We start from the raw sequence: 14983 nt of genomic DNA, 5'->3' as shown, positions 1-14983 counted from the left end.
CATTCAGGGACTAATTCGGAAAACTGTCCAAAACATTTTATTTTTTATTTATTTATCTTTTTCCTTGACTACCCAAAGTCAGTAAATATTTCTTTAAATTATTTCTTTAAATTATAATTTATTTAAAGAATATAATTATTTATTTATTTATAAATGATTTAAATTTTTTTAAATATTTTAAAGAATTAATTAATTTATATATATATATATATATATATATATATATATATATATATATATATATATATATATATGTGTGCTTTTGATGAAGGTTTTAAAAGGTTTTGTTTTGCACAAATATTAAGTTTGTGAAATATTAATGTTTAAAATACCTCAGTCATTTATTCATTTTCTTTCCAACTTAGTCCCTTTATTATTTACGGGTTGCACAGCGGAATGAACTGCCAACTTATCCTGTACATGTTACAGTGGATGCACTTTCTCTGGGAAAACAGGCAAACTCCACACAGAAATGACCTAGCTGAGGTTCGAATCAGCAACCTTCTATCTGTGAGGTGACAGTGCTACACACTGCACCACCCATTTAAAATAACTCCTTTTCCATATTCCTGTGTTTACAATGATCTTTCAGAACACATTCTAGTATACTGATTTGGTGCTCAATATTCATTCATATTCTTTTCGGCTTAATCCCTTTATTAATCAGGGGTTGCCACAGCGGAATGAACCGCCAACTTATCCAGCATATGTTTTACGCAACAGATGCCCTTCCAGCTGCAGCCCATCTCTGGGAAACATCCATACTCACTCATTTCCACTCAGACAGACAATTTAGCCAACCCAATTCACCTGTACCACATGTCTTTGGACTGTGTGGGAAACTGGAGCTGGTGCTCTATAATCATTTCTTATTATTATCAATGTTGTATTATTTCTTATTATCATCAAAACATTGTGCTGCTCAATTGAGTACAGAGTTGGAGCCCAAAAATAACATAGTGAAGCAAAACGATGTCCAATAGTGAATTCCAGGATAATACTCCACAGTCTGCACAAATGTGTACGTTGAACACATACTGTAATGCAGAGACACTATACTGCTTTCCGAACATAGCCAGAGGGAGAAAGGAAAAAAAAAGGGTAGAGGATGTGGGATGAGCTGGAGGTACAGCATCTCGGCTAATGAAGAAGGCATCTGGAGAGCAGGCAAACAACATTCAAAGCTGGAATGAGAGATAGACAACTGTAGAAGAGAAGAGTGGGAGCTGGGGGAAAGAGAACAATGCAGGCAGTTTAGAGAAGAGTAGGGAGATGACCGGTGTGGGCCTGTCAGCTCCACAGGCAATAAACAGCCATTTAAAGAGACAGGTACACAGTTTCACCCCAGCCAATTAAAAACAGACTGGCACAACGTTCTACCTGAGTCTCTTAAAGGGACAGTAACACACCGCACTACCGAGGCCAATTAAAGAGACGACAGCAGCATTTTACTCAGCAGACACAAGCACCAACCATTCTGCTGATTTATTCGGAGGAGAATCTGTTTTCTCAGTGTCATGAGGATCTGTATCTACGTCCTCTTGACTGAAAATCATTTTATTGCTGAGTTTTTGTTGCTTTATAATTGAATATATGTTGGAGACTAACGTGTCATGAATTTAAAAAATCTCTAATAAGCCATGAAAAAGAAAAATATTGTCACTTGTTTTTTCAGAAATCATAATTTAGTTTCTGGCTTTTATATGGAGTTATTTGGAATGTAATTTGTGAGTGTCGGCAATAGAAATAATGATCCTTAGGCAGTTTATTTAGAGATTCGTCAGGCATTCAAAGGTCAAAAAAGGGACAGACAGGAGCATGCAGGTAATTCAAATCGTAATCAAGGTCAAAGGCAAATGGTCAGGACAGGCAGCAAAACAACATAAACGATAAACCCAACCCAGGCTCATTCTGAAAACATAGTCCCGTGGACGTTTTTTGGAGACCGCGAAATACATCCCGGAAGGTACTTGTTTTTGCAGTTTTATTTCGCGAATCCACGAGAGGCCGCTCTGTGTGCTTTTTTGCATCTCAAATGTCTCTCGTGTGTGCCGTTCCCACCTGCGCTGTTCTCGCATGAACCCACCAGAGGCCGCTGTCGAACAACCGTCTGTCTGGCTGACTGATTGACTGTGCGACCGGCCAATCGGCTGACCTGCCCACCCACTTACTTCCTTAAACCCAACCAACAATTTACAAAAGCCGTCGAGAAAATCAAAGCCCTCGTCTGATTTTTACCACGTTCACACCCTGTTGTTCACTCGTTCATTTTAGTTTTTGGATTCTGTTTTTGCCTTACCCGATTTATGGAATCGCTCTTTCACAGACTTGAGCACGGTCGTCATCATCGTCGTGGTCAGCTCCTCTCTGCATCTCAAGTTCGTCGACAACAAGCTAACTGGACAAACTGGTTGCAGCGGGAAAGCCCTCAGCCGTCAGCCGGTAAGTGTGAAAAGAAACGGCGTCATACCGCTCCGTAGCATTCGCTTAAAAAAATGAAATGCAGCCATACGTAACACCGGCTACATAATTCGCAGTCTCTAGAAACGTCTACGGGATTACGTTTTCAGAATGAGCCTGGGTTGATTAAACCACTGGGGATGGCTGACGTGAAACTGACGTTTTGAGTTGAGATCTTGAACCGCAAGTGTTTCAAAAAACTGCACTGAAGCATGAATTAAAACACCCAGGTTATGTGAATAAGTTGATTTAAAACACACAGATCATGTGCCTAAAGTGTTTTGAAATGCATGGTCATGTGACTGCAGCAATTTAAAGCATCGATTATTTCAGAAGAGTTTTGACACCTGGCATTTAGTCAGAATAAAACTGTCTTATATAGCCTAGTGCACTGTGCATGTGCACATTGTCACTGTGCTGCAAATGGCTTTTGAGTTTAAATCCCGACTTGCACAAATACTCCAAAATTATGATTGTATGTATTTTAATAATGTTACAGTTTTATGGTGTAGTCTAGATTTAGAATACAGCTGTGGTTACACACATTGATATAGCATCATTTATTTTTACAGTACTGTTAGGGTTGGGTTTAAGGTTTGGTTAGACGTTAATAAAATACAATAAATGGGAAATTTCATGAATAGTATTAATAATTCTCTGTAACTTCTGTCTGTAACCGTGTCTGATCTAGCAAAAACCCTGTTTTATAACCAAGACAACATATTTTTGTGTGAATAAAAAGTGTTTATTCGCATTTCAGACCAATGTTAAAATAAAACACGTTACAACAATAAAACATTTTAGAACTAACATCTATAGCTGTATCACCCAGGGTTCAAACCCATTATCTCTGCATGCTAGCCAGGAACTCTCACTGCTCCACTAAATCACTTGAAGCTTCAACTCTACAACATTGGGGTTTAATACCTCAATTTGCTTAACTGTTTATTTGCTGCAGCTGTTCCAGAGTAATAAAATTGACCAATAAAATTGACCACTAGGTGTCACCGTAGAGTGGGGTTTTGAAACGCTTCAAAGCTTCGACACATTTCCTTTGACTGTTTCAGTGTTTCATGAAGCCTCACTTTGTCCACCAATAAAACCAAACAAGGTTCAAGAACACATCTAAACAAGGCAATGAAAATGCTTTGAAATGCTTACAGTTGACATGACTCAGCAAATTGTGTGTGTGAGTGAAGTGTTTTTATATTCCTGGTTATCAGTCCTTACAAGCATTAGCTGTTTGGGTAGTCAGGGAAAGATCTGGAACTAGTGTGTGTGAGGTGCATGATGGGAGTTGTAGTTTATTTAAGTGGCATATGTGTAGTTCTCTAGCAATCTGCAAACGCTCGATTGCTGATGATTGTGACTGAGGCTATGTTCACACTGCAGCCAAATGTGGCCCGTCTCTGATTTTTTTTGCCCACATGTGACTCAGGTAATGATAGTGTGAACAGCCCAAAATGCATGGAACCTGATCTTTTCAGGTCAGATCTGTGCCACTTTCATATGTAGTCGTAAATCAGACACAGATCTGATGTTTTGCAATGCGACCGCAGTGTAAACGGTTATGTCGGATTTCATGTGACTTTACATAATATTCGAGCGACATGCGTCATCATTCTGTGCTGCATACATCCTCTACTCCTCAGCAGCATAGTAGAATAGCACACATGGCAATTTCTGTACCACAAAAAAGTTGGTTTCTCATTTTGAAAAATATTTTGGAGGCAAAACTGGCGCTTGTTAATGATTGAGGCACGAGTTAATCGTGAAGATGAAGAGTGTCGTGCGTGTTGCGGATAGGGGATCCGTGTGCAAAGGAGGGAGAACTTTCTCAGAGAGGAAAAAAAGGCAGATGCTCGAGCACCCAAACCCCTCTTTTGTACGTGTCTGCTGTTTATAACAAACTAAAATGAAATAACTCTGCAAACGGAGATCAACCAACTCTACCTCCACAGTTCACTCTGCGTCTGCTCATTAACCCTTGATTAGTTCCAGCCTATCTAAAGGGCTATTGATGCCAGGGGATCTGTGTGCAAAGGAGGGAGAACTTTCTCAGAGAGGAAAAAAAGGCAGATGCTCGAGCACCCAAACCCCTCTTTTGTACGTGTCTGCTGTTTATAACAAACTAAAATGAAATAACTCTGCAAACGGAGATCAACCAACTCTACCTCCACAGTTCACTCTGCGTCTGCTCATTAACCCTTGATGAGTTCCAGCCTATCTAAAGGGCTATTGATGCCAATTGATGATCAACAGTAAAGGTGTGTCCCAAATTACGCACTTTCTTCACCATTTTGTAGTATAAATAGCGTAAGTAGTGCATTCACACTGAAAACTCTGAATATAATAAGTGCATTTTAATTACCCAGATGATGCACTTATTCAACCTGTGAAATGATGTGATGGACATTTTATGCACTCAATGACCGCAGCTTTGCTCACGTAGCAGAAAGGGTGGAGCTGTCTGGCAATGATGTTGCATTGCATTATTTATTTGGGATTGTAAAGCAGTATTCTCCTACGAGCGCCTCCTGATGGTGAATGCTACTCACGGCAGGTATTTTTGGTAGTTTTAGCATTTATTTCACTAATTTTGCTATCGTCAAACATCATCAGGGAAACGGTTTGAATTTCCGCTTAGTAAAAAAACGGTTAGTGTTCCATAATACAGAGAGTGGACCAAAGCGCACCAAATGATATGTAATTAAAAGAGGAAAAAATAAAAATGTAATAAATATACAGCCATACAAAGCGCTTCAAATGATCAGTATTTATTAGGGAAAAATACAAATAGAATATATATATATATATATATATATATATATATATATATATATATATATATATATATATATATATATATATATATATATATATATATATTAGACACACATCTGATACCTTGCACCAGCTCCACACCCACAACTTCATGCATCGGGTTAAATTAAGCTTTCCAGTTTCCGATTTTAGTTCATTACTTAGTCTATTACTTCCATTGTATCTGTTCAGCTGAGGGAATGGAACCAACCCCGTGACATCAGAAACAGCAACATTCCAAGATGGTGCCATAGGTCTAAAATCAATAGTAAAACATGTCGTTTTCTGAAAAATGGTTACATTAATCAAGTTTGCAACATATATTTCAATTAAAGTGAAAATCTATTTACAAAATAATGTAAACTTGTGCTTCATTTCCCCTTTTTTTATTTTCCACACTTTTAAGACCCTACAGATACCCTGATTTTGGAAATGGAAACTAACATTCAATTCATTGAAATGTGTATGCAAACATTATCATAATTTGCTAATGAAATTAAATGTGATTTGAGCTTTCCTTGATGCCACTTTCCACCAAATTGCACAGTACTTGAGTACTGAATTCTAGACAAAATAAATGCAAGCTTTCTTTCATTTCCACCATTATGAATAACAATATTGCTCTAGGCCCTAATCGTCTCAATACTGTTTGGATTTTCATACTGTGAAACATTGAAGTAGATTTAATTAAATATGTGTACTTATTTTCATATTGTTATGAAAATTCTCCGTTTGAGGGTGAAAAAAAGAGAGAAGCATCTGGCGTATAATAACTTGTCGTCTTTGAAGTGAATTTTTCAATATGGATTTAAATGAAGCTCCTATCAGAGGTAGGATTGCAGTCTGCTGTGGGTAACCTTTTAAAACAGCAACCTTGTGGCCTCAGAGGGCTGAAATATTCCATAACGAGTGTGTGAGAGTGTGCAGCCGGCTCTGGCCCTTTGAATCACATCTCCCCAGGCAATAGCAGAACAGACAGATACACTATTACAGAGTTTCAGACTGATAGCACTGAAGAAAGAGGTACATGCTTTTGCCTAGCCGTTTAAAGGAACAGGCACCGCGATTAATGTAAACCCTACTGAAGCCGAGAGCTGCTGTCCGCTGACACAAATTTCTTTCTGAGGCAAAGAAATGTGATCAGTTAGTTCAGTTTATGTCCTTTATCAGAGTACCGTAGCAACTTTTTGATGTTGAATAGCATAATTCGGTTGAAGTCTATTAATAGAATGTCTCAGGTCTTAAAAGTATGGTGGCAGTATGGTGGCTCAGTGGTTAGCACTGTCACCTCACAGCAAGAAGGTTGCTGGTTCGAGTCCCGGTTCGGCCAGTTGGCATTCTGTGTTGAGTTTGCATGTTCTCCCTATGTTTGCATGGGTTTTCTCCAGGTGCTCTGATTTCCCCCACAGCCCAAAGACATGTCCTATAGGTGAATTTGATTAACTAAATTGGCCATAGTGTATGAGTGTGTGTTTCCCACTACTGGTTTACAGCTGGAAGGGCATCCACTGTATAAAACATATGCTGGAATAGTTGGTGATTCATTCTACTGTGGCAATATCTGAAATAGAGACTAAGCTGAATGAGATTGAATGAATGGTGTTTAAAGTGCATACAGAGCATGTTAATATGTAAATCAAATTGAAATAAATGAATTTTCTTTCTCTGAATGTTCAGTAATCAAAGCTTGGGAGCAATAGTGTTATTAATAACCAGTGTTAATAACAATTTCCTCAAACCTTTCATCTAATCTATAAAATGAAGGCTCACTCTATTTAACTTCCCACTGGATTTTCAGTTTATTTAAAAAAAAAAATCATCACAAAATTATAAAAAAAAATTGAAAATATATTTAATTTTTTTTTTAATTAAAAAAAATTATATATATATATATATATATATATATATATATATATATATATATATATATATATATATATATATATATATATATATATATATATATATATATATATATATATATATAATTTCTATATCAAAAGTTGTCAAAGCAAAGATCAGGGTTCCAACGCAATTTGAAAGCATAAATAAATGAAAGAAACAAATTAATCACAAGCTATAAAGATAAACTATTTCTATTTAAATTTAGTTTTTTTATTGGTTAAAAATATTTACCTGTATTTTTTACTTTGATGTACAGTTGAAGTCAGAATTATTAGACACGTCCCTATTCCAGTCCACATTCGCCACAACACTGTAAAAAATGTTGGGTTCCACACAATCAACTTGTGTTGGGAAAACATGAAGGAATTAAGTTAGCATTAGTTTTTACAAGTTTAAGTGAAGTCAACATAAAAATTACGTTGTTCAAAAAAAAAAAAGAAAGAAAAAAGTGTAGTTTTAGCTAATTTTAAACAGTATGAACAGTGTTTGCACAACTCTGACGATTAATTACTATCATCAGCCAAAAATATATTTATATATATATCCACACCAGCCACGGCATTTCAGTCAGAGAATGAAGGATACTGACAAGACATGCCTGTCCTCATTACAAATCTTTGAAGAGAAATGTAGAAAATAAATCAAGGTAACTTATAAGTGTATGTCAATAATTCTGCCAATACGTCTTTAGGTCGGTGCTTTGATTAGGATGAACCTCTGAGTACACGCGCCCACATACACACACACACACACACACACACACACACACACACACACACACACACACACACACTTGTTATTATGGACCATCAGAAACCCACTGTGCTGTTAACCTGAGTGTCAAATTAAGTTTGAATGTTATGCAGAAAACAATACGTATGAGATGAGATTTTCATTTTCTAAATCACTCGGTATAATTGAAGCAGAGGATGGGAAGCAGACAGGGTGCAATGAAAACTACCTCTCCCTTTCTCCGTCTCTCAATAAGAGCCGTGCGCTCCCGTGTTTCCTCAGGCTGTTGGATTGAAATCTCCATCTCTAATATGACATCAATTTTTAATTAAAGGCCCCAGATCCCACTCAGATTCCTGAGTGTTCGCCGACACATTTATTTCTCTCGCTTTCTGCAACAGACCTCATCCGCTCACGCTGGGAGATTTCTCCTTCTGTTACATGATTAAAATCTGCAAACGGCTCTGCCCTTAGAACTAATTATTCCACACCAAGACAAGAGGCGCGAGGGAGGGCGAGAACACAAAGGGGAGAGAAAGGTAATTTCGCGCAAGAAACAAGCCGTTTGACTCTTAATGAATAATTGATGCGGGCTTCAAGGGGGTCACAAGAGCGCAATAAACACCCACTTTTGACCCCGGATGCAGGACAAACATCAGTCTCTCCCTTCCTTCCTTCCTCTTCACCTCTGTCTCCTCGCCCAGTTTCGCATGGCCCGATCCCACTTGAACTGACCATCTGAAATGATTTGGATGAGCTCCATTCAGCGAGGCTTGTTGAACCCAGGGCTAATTCAGTATTCATGGCGAGACAGTGGCTGCTGAATTGGCTATCAAATTTTTGCATTATACCGTATTGACAGAGCGAACGTGCAAACGAGTGCAAATCAGCATGGTCTAATCTGAGAAAAAGGAGACAGGTTTGGACGGTTGGGAAAGAGTGACGTGGGCTAAGTATGGAGACAGAAAGAGAGAGTTTGTGTGTTCACAGGCGCATTCTGAATATATACCGCTATATACATTTTTGGAGAGCGCCAAATACGTCCCAGAAGCTAAGTTTTTTTGCAGTTTTTGTTTTCGTGAATCCACCAGAGGCCGCTGTATATGCTTTTTGAGATCTCAGATTTCTCCCGCAAGTGCCATTCACACTTGCTGTTCACATGTAAATCTGCCCGAGGCCACTGTAGACTGACTGAATGACTGACCGATCGGCTGACCCACCCTCTTCCTTCCCTAAACCCAACCAATAGTGTTTTCAAAAGCACGATTGACCCGCATTGTTCGTTTTAAAAATGAAATGCAGCCATACGTGCTTCTGGCTACATAATTTGCGATCTCCAGAAATGTATACAGGGCTACATTTTCATAATGAGCCTATGTTGGTCAAACACACTGCCTATTAAAGGGATAGTTCACCCTAAATAAAAAAATCTGTCATCATTTACTAAACCTTCACTTGTTAAACAACTGTCTGAGTTCCTTTTTCTGTTGATCACAGAAGATGTTTTTGGAAAAATACTGGAAATTGACTCCTATAGTAGACTGTTTGATTTTCCTTCTGGATAAATATTTCTAACGTGTTCAAATTACTTGTGTTCAACAAAAAAAAAGAAACTCATAAAGCTATGAAATCATCTGCGTGTGAATAAATGTTCATTTGTTTGGCTGAACTATACTTTTGATAATGTGTGAATAGATGCACACTAAAACGCGTACTAGACAATTGTATTGGAAAAATGTATGCAGACAGTAAGAGACTTACATTAAAGGAATAGTTCATCTAGAAATTAAAATTAACTCGTAATGTACTCATCCTTGATGTGTGTGTGTGTGTGTGTGTGTGTGTGTGTGTGTGTGTGTGTGTGTGTGTGTGTGTGTGTGTGTATATATAGAGATGGGTTGTGGCTGAAAGGGCATCCGCGGCGTAAAAACGTGCTGGATAAGTTGTTGGTTCATTCCACTGTGGCGACCCCAGATTAATAAAGGGACTAAGCTGACAAGAAAATGAATGATTATATGTATATATGTATTAAAGTGATTATATGTATGTAAGATGAATATATATATATATATATATATATATATATATATATATTTTTTTTTTTTTTTTTTTTTTTTCCTTCTTTCAATTGAACACATTCAGAGTAGTTTTAAATTCTATCCTCATCTTTTCCTTCTGAAAAGTTGTTGACTAGCTTTTATTTTAAAGCTTTCAATAGCACATAAATTCGTCATCAAACTAACCCATACACTGTGGGGTTAACAGATGTCTTATGAAGCTGATTAATATGTTTTTGTGACAGAAATATTTCAAATAATACCTAATTTCCAGCAGCATCCAAATACACATTTTGCCTACATGCTAAAAAATGCTGGGTTCCACACAATTTCTTCATGTTGTCACAACACAAATCGATTCACTAATTGAAGTTAACTTAAAGTTAAAAAAAATTTAAGTGGATTGAAGATTATTTTTTTTAAAGTCTCAAAAAATAACCTAAAGAATTGTGTTGTTTCAACTTAATTTAAATAAGCAGTTTAAACAAGCAGCAAAAGTCATTTTTGAATATATGTATACGACTGTAATATAACCGAAATATATGACATCAAGTGGTATAAACAACACTACACATCTGAGAACATGAACAGTTTGGTCAATACTAATGTAGTAATAATAATGGAGTAGTAATAATGCAATTAAGATGCTTAGTTGTTGGTTTATTGCAATTATTAAAGGTTTATGGCATATTTTAATAGAATTGATGATTTTAAGCTGAATCCCAACAGATTAATTTAAGGATGAGTTGAAAATTGCTATGCCATATTGGCTAAATCTCAACATTGCAGGTTGCTGACATTTATTTGGTACACTGTTGTTTTACTAATCCTTTGCAATCTTTTGTGGCTTAGCGGTTAACATGGTTGCCTCACAGCAATAATGTCCCGGCAGAGGGAGGATGCATTTCTTTGCATAGATTGCAAGTTCTCTCTGAGGTGTCCCCCGGGTGCTCTGATTTCCCCAACAGTCCAAAGACATGCTGCACAGATGAAATTTGCTCTAGTGTGAAATTTTGTGTGTGAATGTGAGAGTGTGTATTTCCCAGCACTGAGGGTTCACGAGCTAGTGTAATTTAAGTGCTGGGCTACACTGTAAAAAAGATTTGTTAATTAACATTTTCCGTATTTTGTGATTCGTAAGTGTTTTTCATTTATATATGGTTGTGAATTGCATGATGCAACCTTGATTTCTGCTCTGTCGACTTTTGATGTTAACGATTAAACTCTACACTTTAACAAAAAGTGAATTTTATTGACATTTTAGTCGTTTGAACTAATGTAATGCAAAAATTAATTTAGAGAGAAAAAAAGTCTGTACAGAAAACAGAATGTACTGGCAGTTTATTACAAGGTTTTTGTGGCATAATATACAACACTAACCCAGACATTATATCATTTTAAACTATTAAAATGTTAATAAAAATTAACTTTTTGGAACTTTTCAAGTTTAAAAGTTATTGGAGGAAAGATCAGGGTCATATAATGCAACTCAAAAGCATAAATAAACAGGGGAAATAAAAAAATAAAACATAAATCACAAAATATCTATACTGCTAATTTATTTATTTTTTTTATTTTTTATTTTTTTAAATAAGTTATTTATTTTTATTTATTTATTTTCAATTTTGTACAGTGATAGCAGGAAGGGTATCCACTGGTAAAAATGTGTCAGAATAATTGGTGGTTTGTTCCACTGTGGCCAACCATGATAAAGAAGGAAAATGAGCGAAGGAAGCGAGTGAGAAAATAATTAATCTGTAAATTACAAGTTGGGTTTTTTCTTAATTTGTTGCATGTGTTTGTAAGCATATTCACTGAATTGCTTCGAAAAACCTGGCTTAAAGTGAACTAAGCATTAGAAAAAAATTAATAATAATAACACATTTATTTATAATGTGCTTTTCTAAGACCCAAAGTGCTTAAACACAAGTATTGGATTGGTACTTTGTATTAGCAGACACTCAATATTAAATAAATCTTATTGGATCACGGGAACAAACAAATAAGGAGGGTTTTTACTTTCACTATATGCTGACCCCAAACCTTTAATAATTAGCGTAAAATGATTTCCATAAGCCAAAGGTTTTACATCCAATTAAACTTAAAACATGTTTGGTTGCATCAGAAAACCAAGAACAAAACTAAACAATAAACAACACTGTGTGTAATTAAATATGGCTTCACTTGCAGTGAAGGAAAACCAGCCACATGTTTTCGTGCTATGAGTTATTGCCTCCCAAGAGCAACAGCACTATAAAGATTATGTGGAACTAGAAGCACAGTTTCATAAGTCTCTTTCCATGTTGTTCTTCCAATTCAGTATCGTTCTTTAAGCGAAGCCATTTGAGTACCACTCTGTAAAAAACATCTGATAATTATTTTATTATTTAGTATTTTGTGATTCCAAAGTGTTTTCATGGTTGTGAACTGCATTACAGGACACTGATCTCTGCTCTGTCGACTTTTGATGTTAACAAAGTGACTTTTATTGACATTTTAGTAGTTTGAAATAATGTGTAAGGTATTCTATAGAGAGAAATAAGTCTGTTAAATAACAGACAATGTACTGACAGTTTGACAGTTTATTAGAGGGTTTTTGAACTGTAATGTACAACAACAACAACTCAGACAATATATATTATTTTAAACTATTAAAATGTTCATAAAAGTCACTTTTTAAAACTTTTTAAGTTAAAACTTGTCGGAAGTAAGGTCAAGGCCCCTTTATACAATTCAAAAGTATAAATAAGTGGGGGGGAAAAATAAATCACAAAATATGGAAAACTGCTAATTTATGAATATGTTTTACAGCATGTAGAAGAAAGGGCATCCAGCGGAAGAAGGGAAAGAGCCAAATGAAAGTGAGTGAGTAAATAATTAAACTACAAATTACAGGTTGGATTTTTTTCTTAATTTGTTGCATATGTTTGTAAGCATATTCACTGGATTGCTTTGAAAAATCTGGCTTAAAGTGCACTTAGCATTAGAAAAACACAAGTATTGGATTGGTACTTTATATTAGCAGACACTCAATATCAAATGAATCTGATTGGATCATTTGAACAAACAAACAAGCAAACAAATAAGAATAGCTTTTACTTACACTTAAACAGAGACTTGCTAAGCATGAGAGACTTCTTGCTGACCCCAAACCTTTAAAAGTGAGCTTAAAACAATTTCCATATCTTTGTTCTTTAAGCCAAAGGCTGCGCATCCAATTAAACTTAAAACATGTTTTGTGGCATAAGAAAACCACCAACAAAACTAAACAATAAACAGCATTGTGTGTAAATTAAATATGGCTTCATTTGCAGTGAAGAAAAGCCAGCCACATTTTCTTAATGCCTCCCAAGAGCAACAGAATGGTAAAGATATGTGAAACTAGTTGCACAATTTCAATTCCATATTGTTCTTTCTATTCAGTATGGTTCTTCAGGCAATTTGAGTACCACTTTTTTTCACCAAAAAACGATTCACAAGTGTTTCTTTAAGGTTAAAAATTCCATTATAGGACCTTGATCTCTGATCTGTCGACTTTTAATGTGAACAAAGGGACTTTTATTGACAGTTTAGTAGCATTAAATAATATAATGTATAAGAAGAAATCTATAGAAAAATAAGCCTGTAAAATAACAGAAAATCTACTGGCTGTTTATTACAAGGTTTTGTAGCGTAATATACAACAGCAACCCAGACAATACATCAATTCAAACTATTAAATTGTTCAAATAAGTCACTTTTTCCAGCTTTTCAAGGTTAAAAGATGTTAGAAGACCGATAAATGTCATGTAAGGCAATTGAAAACCATAAATATATGGAGAAAAATAAAAACATAAATCACAAAATACGTAAAACCGCTAATTTATGAATATTTTGTACAGTGTATTTTCTACAATTTTGACTTGTAAATATTACTGATGGTCTTATATGTAATGTTAGGTATAGCTGTGTGGCAGAAGTGGAAAGGACAGTCTAATGGGAGAGAGGTTTGATTCTGTCAAAGACCCAAACACCATCATAAACTATATCTGTTCTCTCTGCTTTCCCCCATGACCGAGAGCACAGCTGATGCGCAGAGTAATGGGATTCTCCATAGTATTATAGGACAGGCTCTAACAGGCAGTTTAGATCTCATCTATTTGACCCCATTTGCACTTGTTAGGCTCATTCATGGAACGCATCAAGAATCAGAGAGAGAGAGAGAGAGAGAGCAAGAATATAAAAAGGGTGGGGAACAAAACTGAGACTCTTGATAAATTTTCTTGTAAGTAAAGTCATGTCTAATATTAAGGGGTGACTCTTACAGTGATATCATTTCCAAGGAACAGTACTGTGCTATCACTCTAGGGCTTTACATTAGCCTGAAGAACACTTACAACATACTGCTCCATTCTAGGCCTGAATGGGACCCTGTTATGCACATCTAATGACAAAAATAAGTGCTGAATTTAAACTTATTATTTACTCAAGTAACTTCAAAATCCTGCTGAGAGATTTGACCATGGATAGTAAACTATTTCGCTTTATTTCCCTGCTTTTCTGTGGCATTTTACACAGGGCTCTCATCAGTTTCAAAATTTAGTTCAATGTTGTTTTACATGAGAGTACGCATGTTAAAAGTATGTTCACTTTACTTTTCAGTTGTTCAGTTCTAACTTTGACCAAAAGATTTTTTATTGCTTAACTTTTAGCAAAATGTGTTCCTGTGGCTCAGGGGCTGGGGGTTACCACCCTAATCTCACAATGAAATGTTGAGATTTTGTAAAAAAAAAAAAAAAAAAGAAAGAAAGAAAGGACAAAAGTGTATAATATAATATAATATAATATAATATAATATAATATAATATAATATAATATAATATAATATATATTGAAAGATTGAGTATTCTTTCACTAGATTAAAGGTGCAGTAGGTGATTGTCTACAGAAACATTTTTTGTTGTGCTGGTTGTTGTGCTCTTTACATTCCAATAGCACAAATCAAAGTAAATGATCTAAATGTGTTC

General features: G+C 35.8%; 1 protein-coding gene and 1 long non-coding RNA gene across 3 annotated transcripts in view; one reads left to right on the top strand and one right to left on the bottom strand.

Moving 5' to 3' along the window:
- Positions 1–14983, bottom strand: part of LOC563017 (neurexophilin-1) — a 70540-nt gene that overhangs the window by 39912 nt on the left and 15645 nt on the right. The gene's annotated exons all lie outside the window — the stretch shown is intronic.
- LOC103910239 (uncharacterized) overlaps positions 1–14983 on the top strand; it is a 37410-nt gene that overhangs the window by 17566 nt on the left and 4861 nt on the right. For both annotated transcript variants that reach the window (XR_012400927.1, XR_002456932.3), the window contains exon 3: positions 12789–12838. This is a non-coding gene — a long non-coding RNA (uncharacterized lncRNA). The remainder of the gene's footprint in view (positions 1–12788; positions 12839–14983) is intronic.

Source organism: Danio rerio, chromosome 3 (assembly GCF_049306965.1).
Source record: "Danio rerio strain Tuebingen ecotype United States chromosome 3, GRCz12tu, whole genome shotgun sequence".
NCBI classification, from domain to species: domain Eukaryota; kingdom Metazoa; phylum Chordata; class Actinopteri; order Cypriniformes; family Danionidae; genus Danio; species Danio rerio.
The sequence above is the reverse complement of the archived record's forward strand: the minus strand, read 5'-3'. Positions and strand labels throughout refer to the sequence as shown.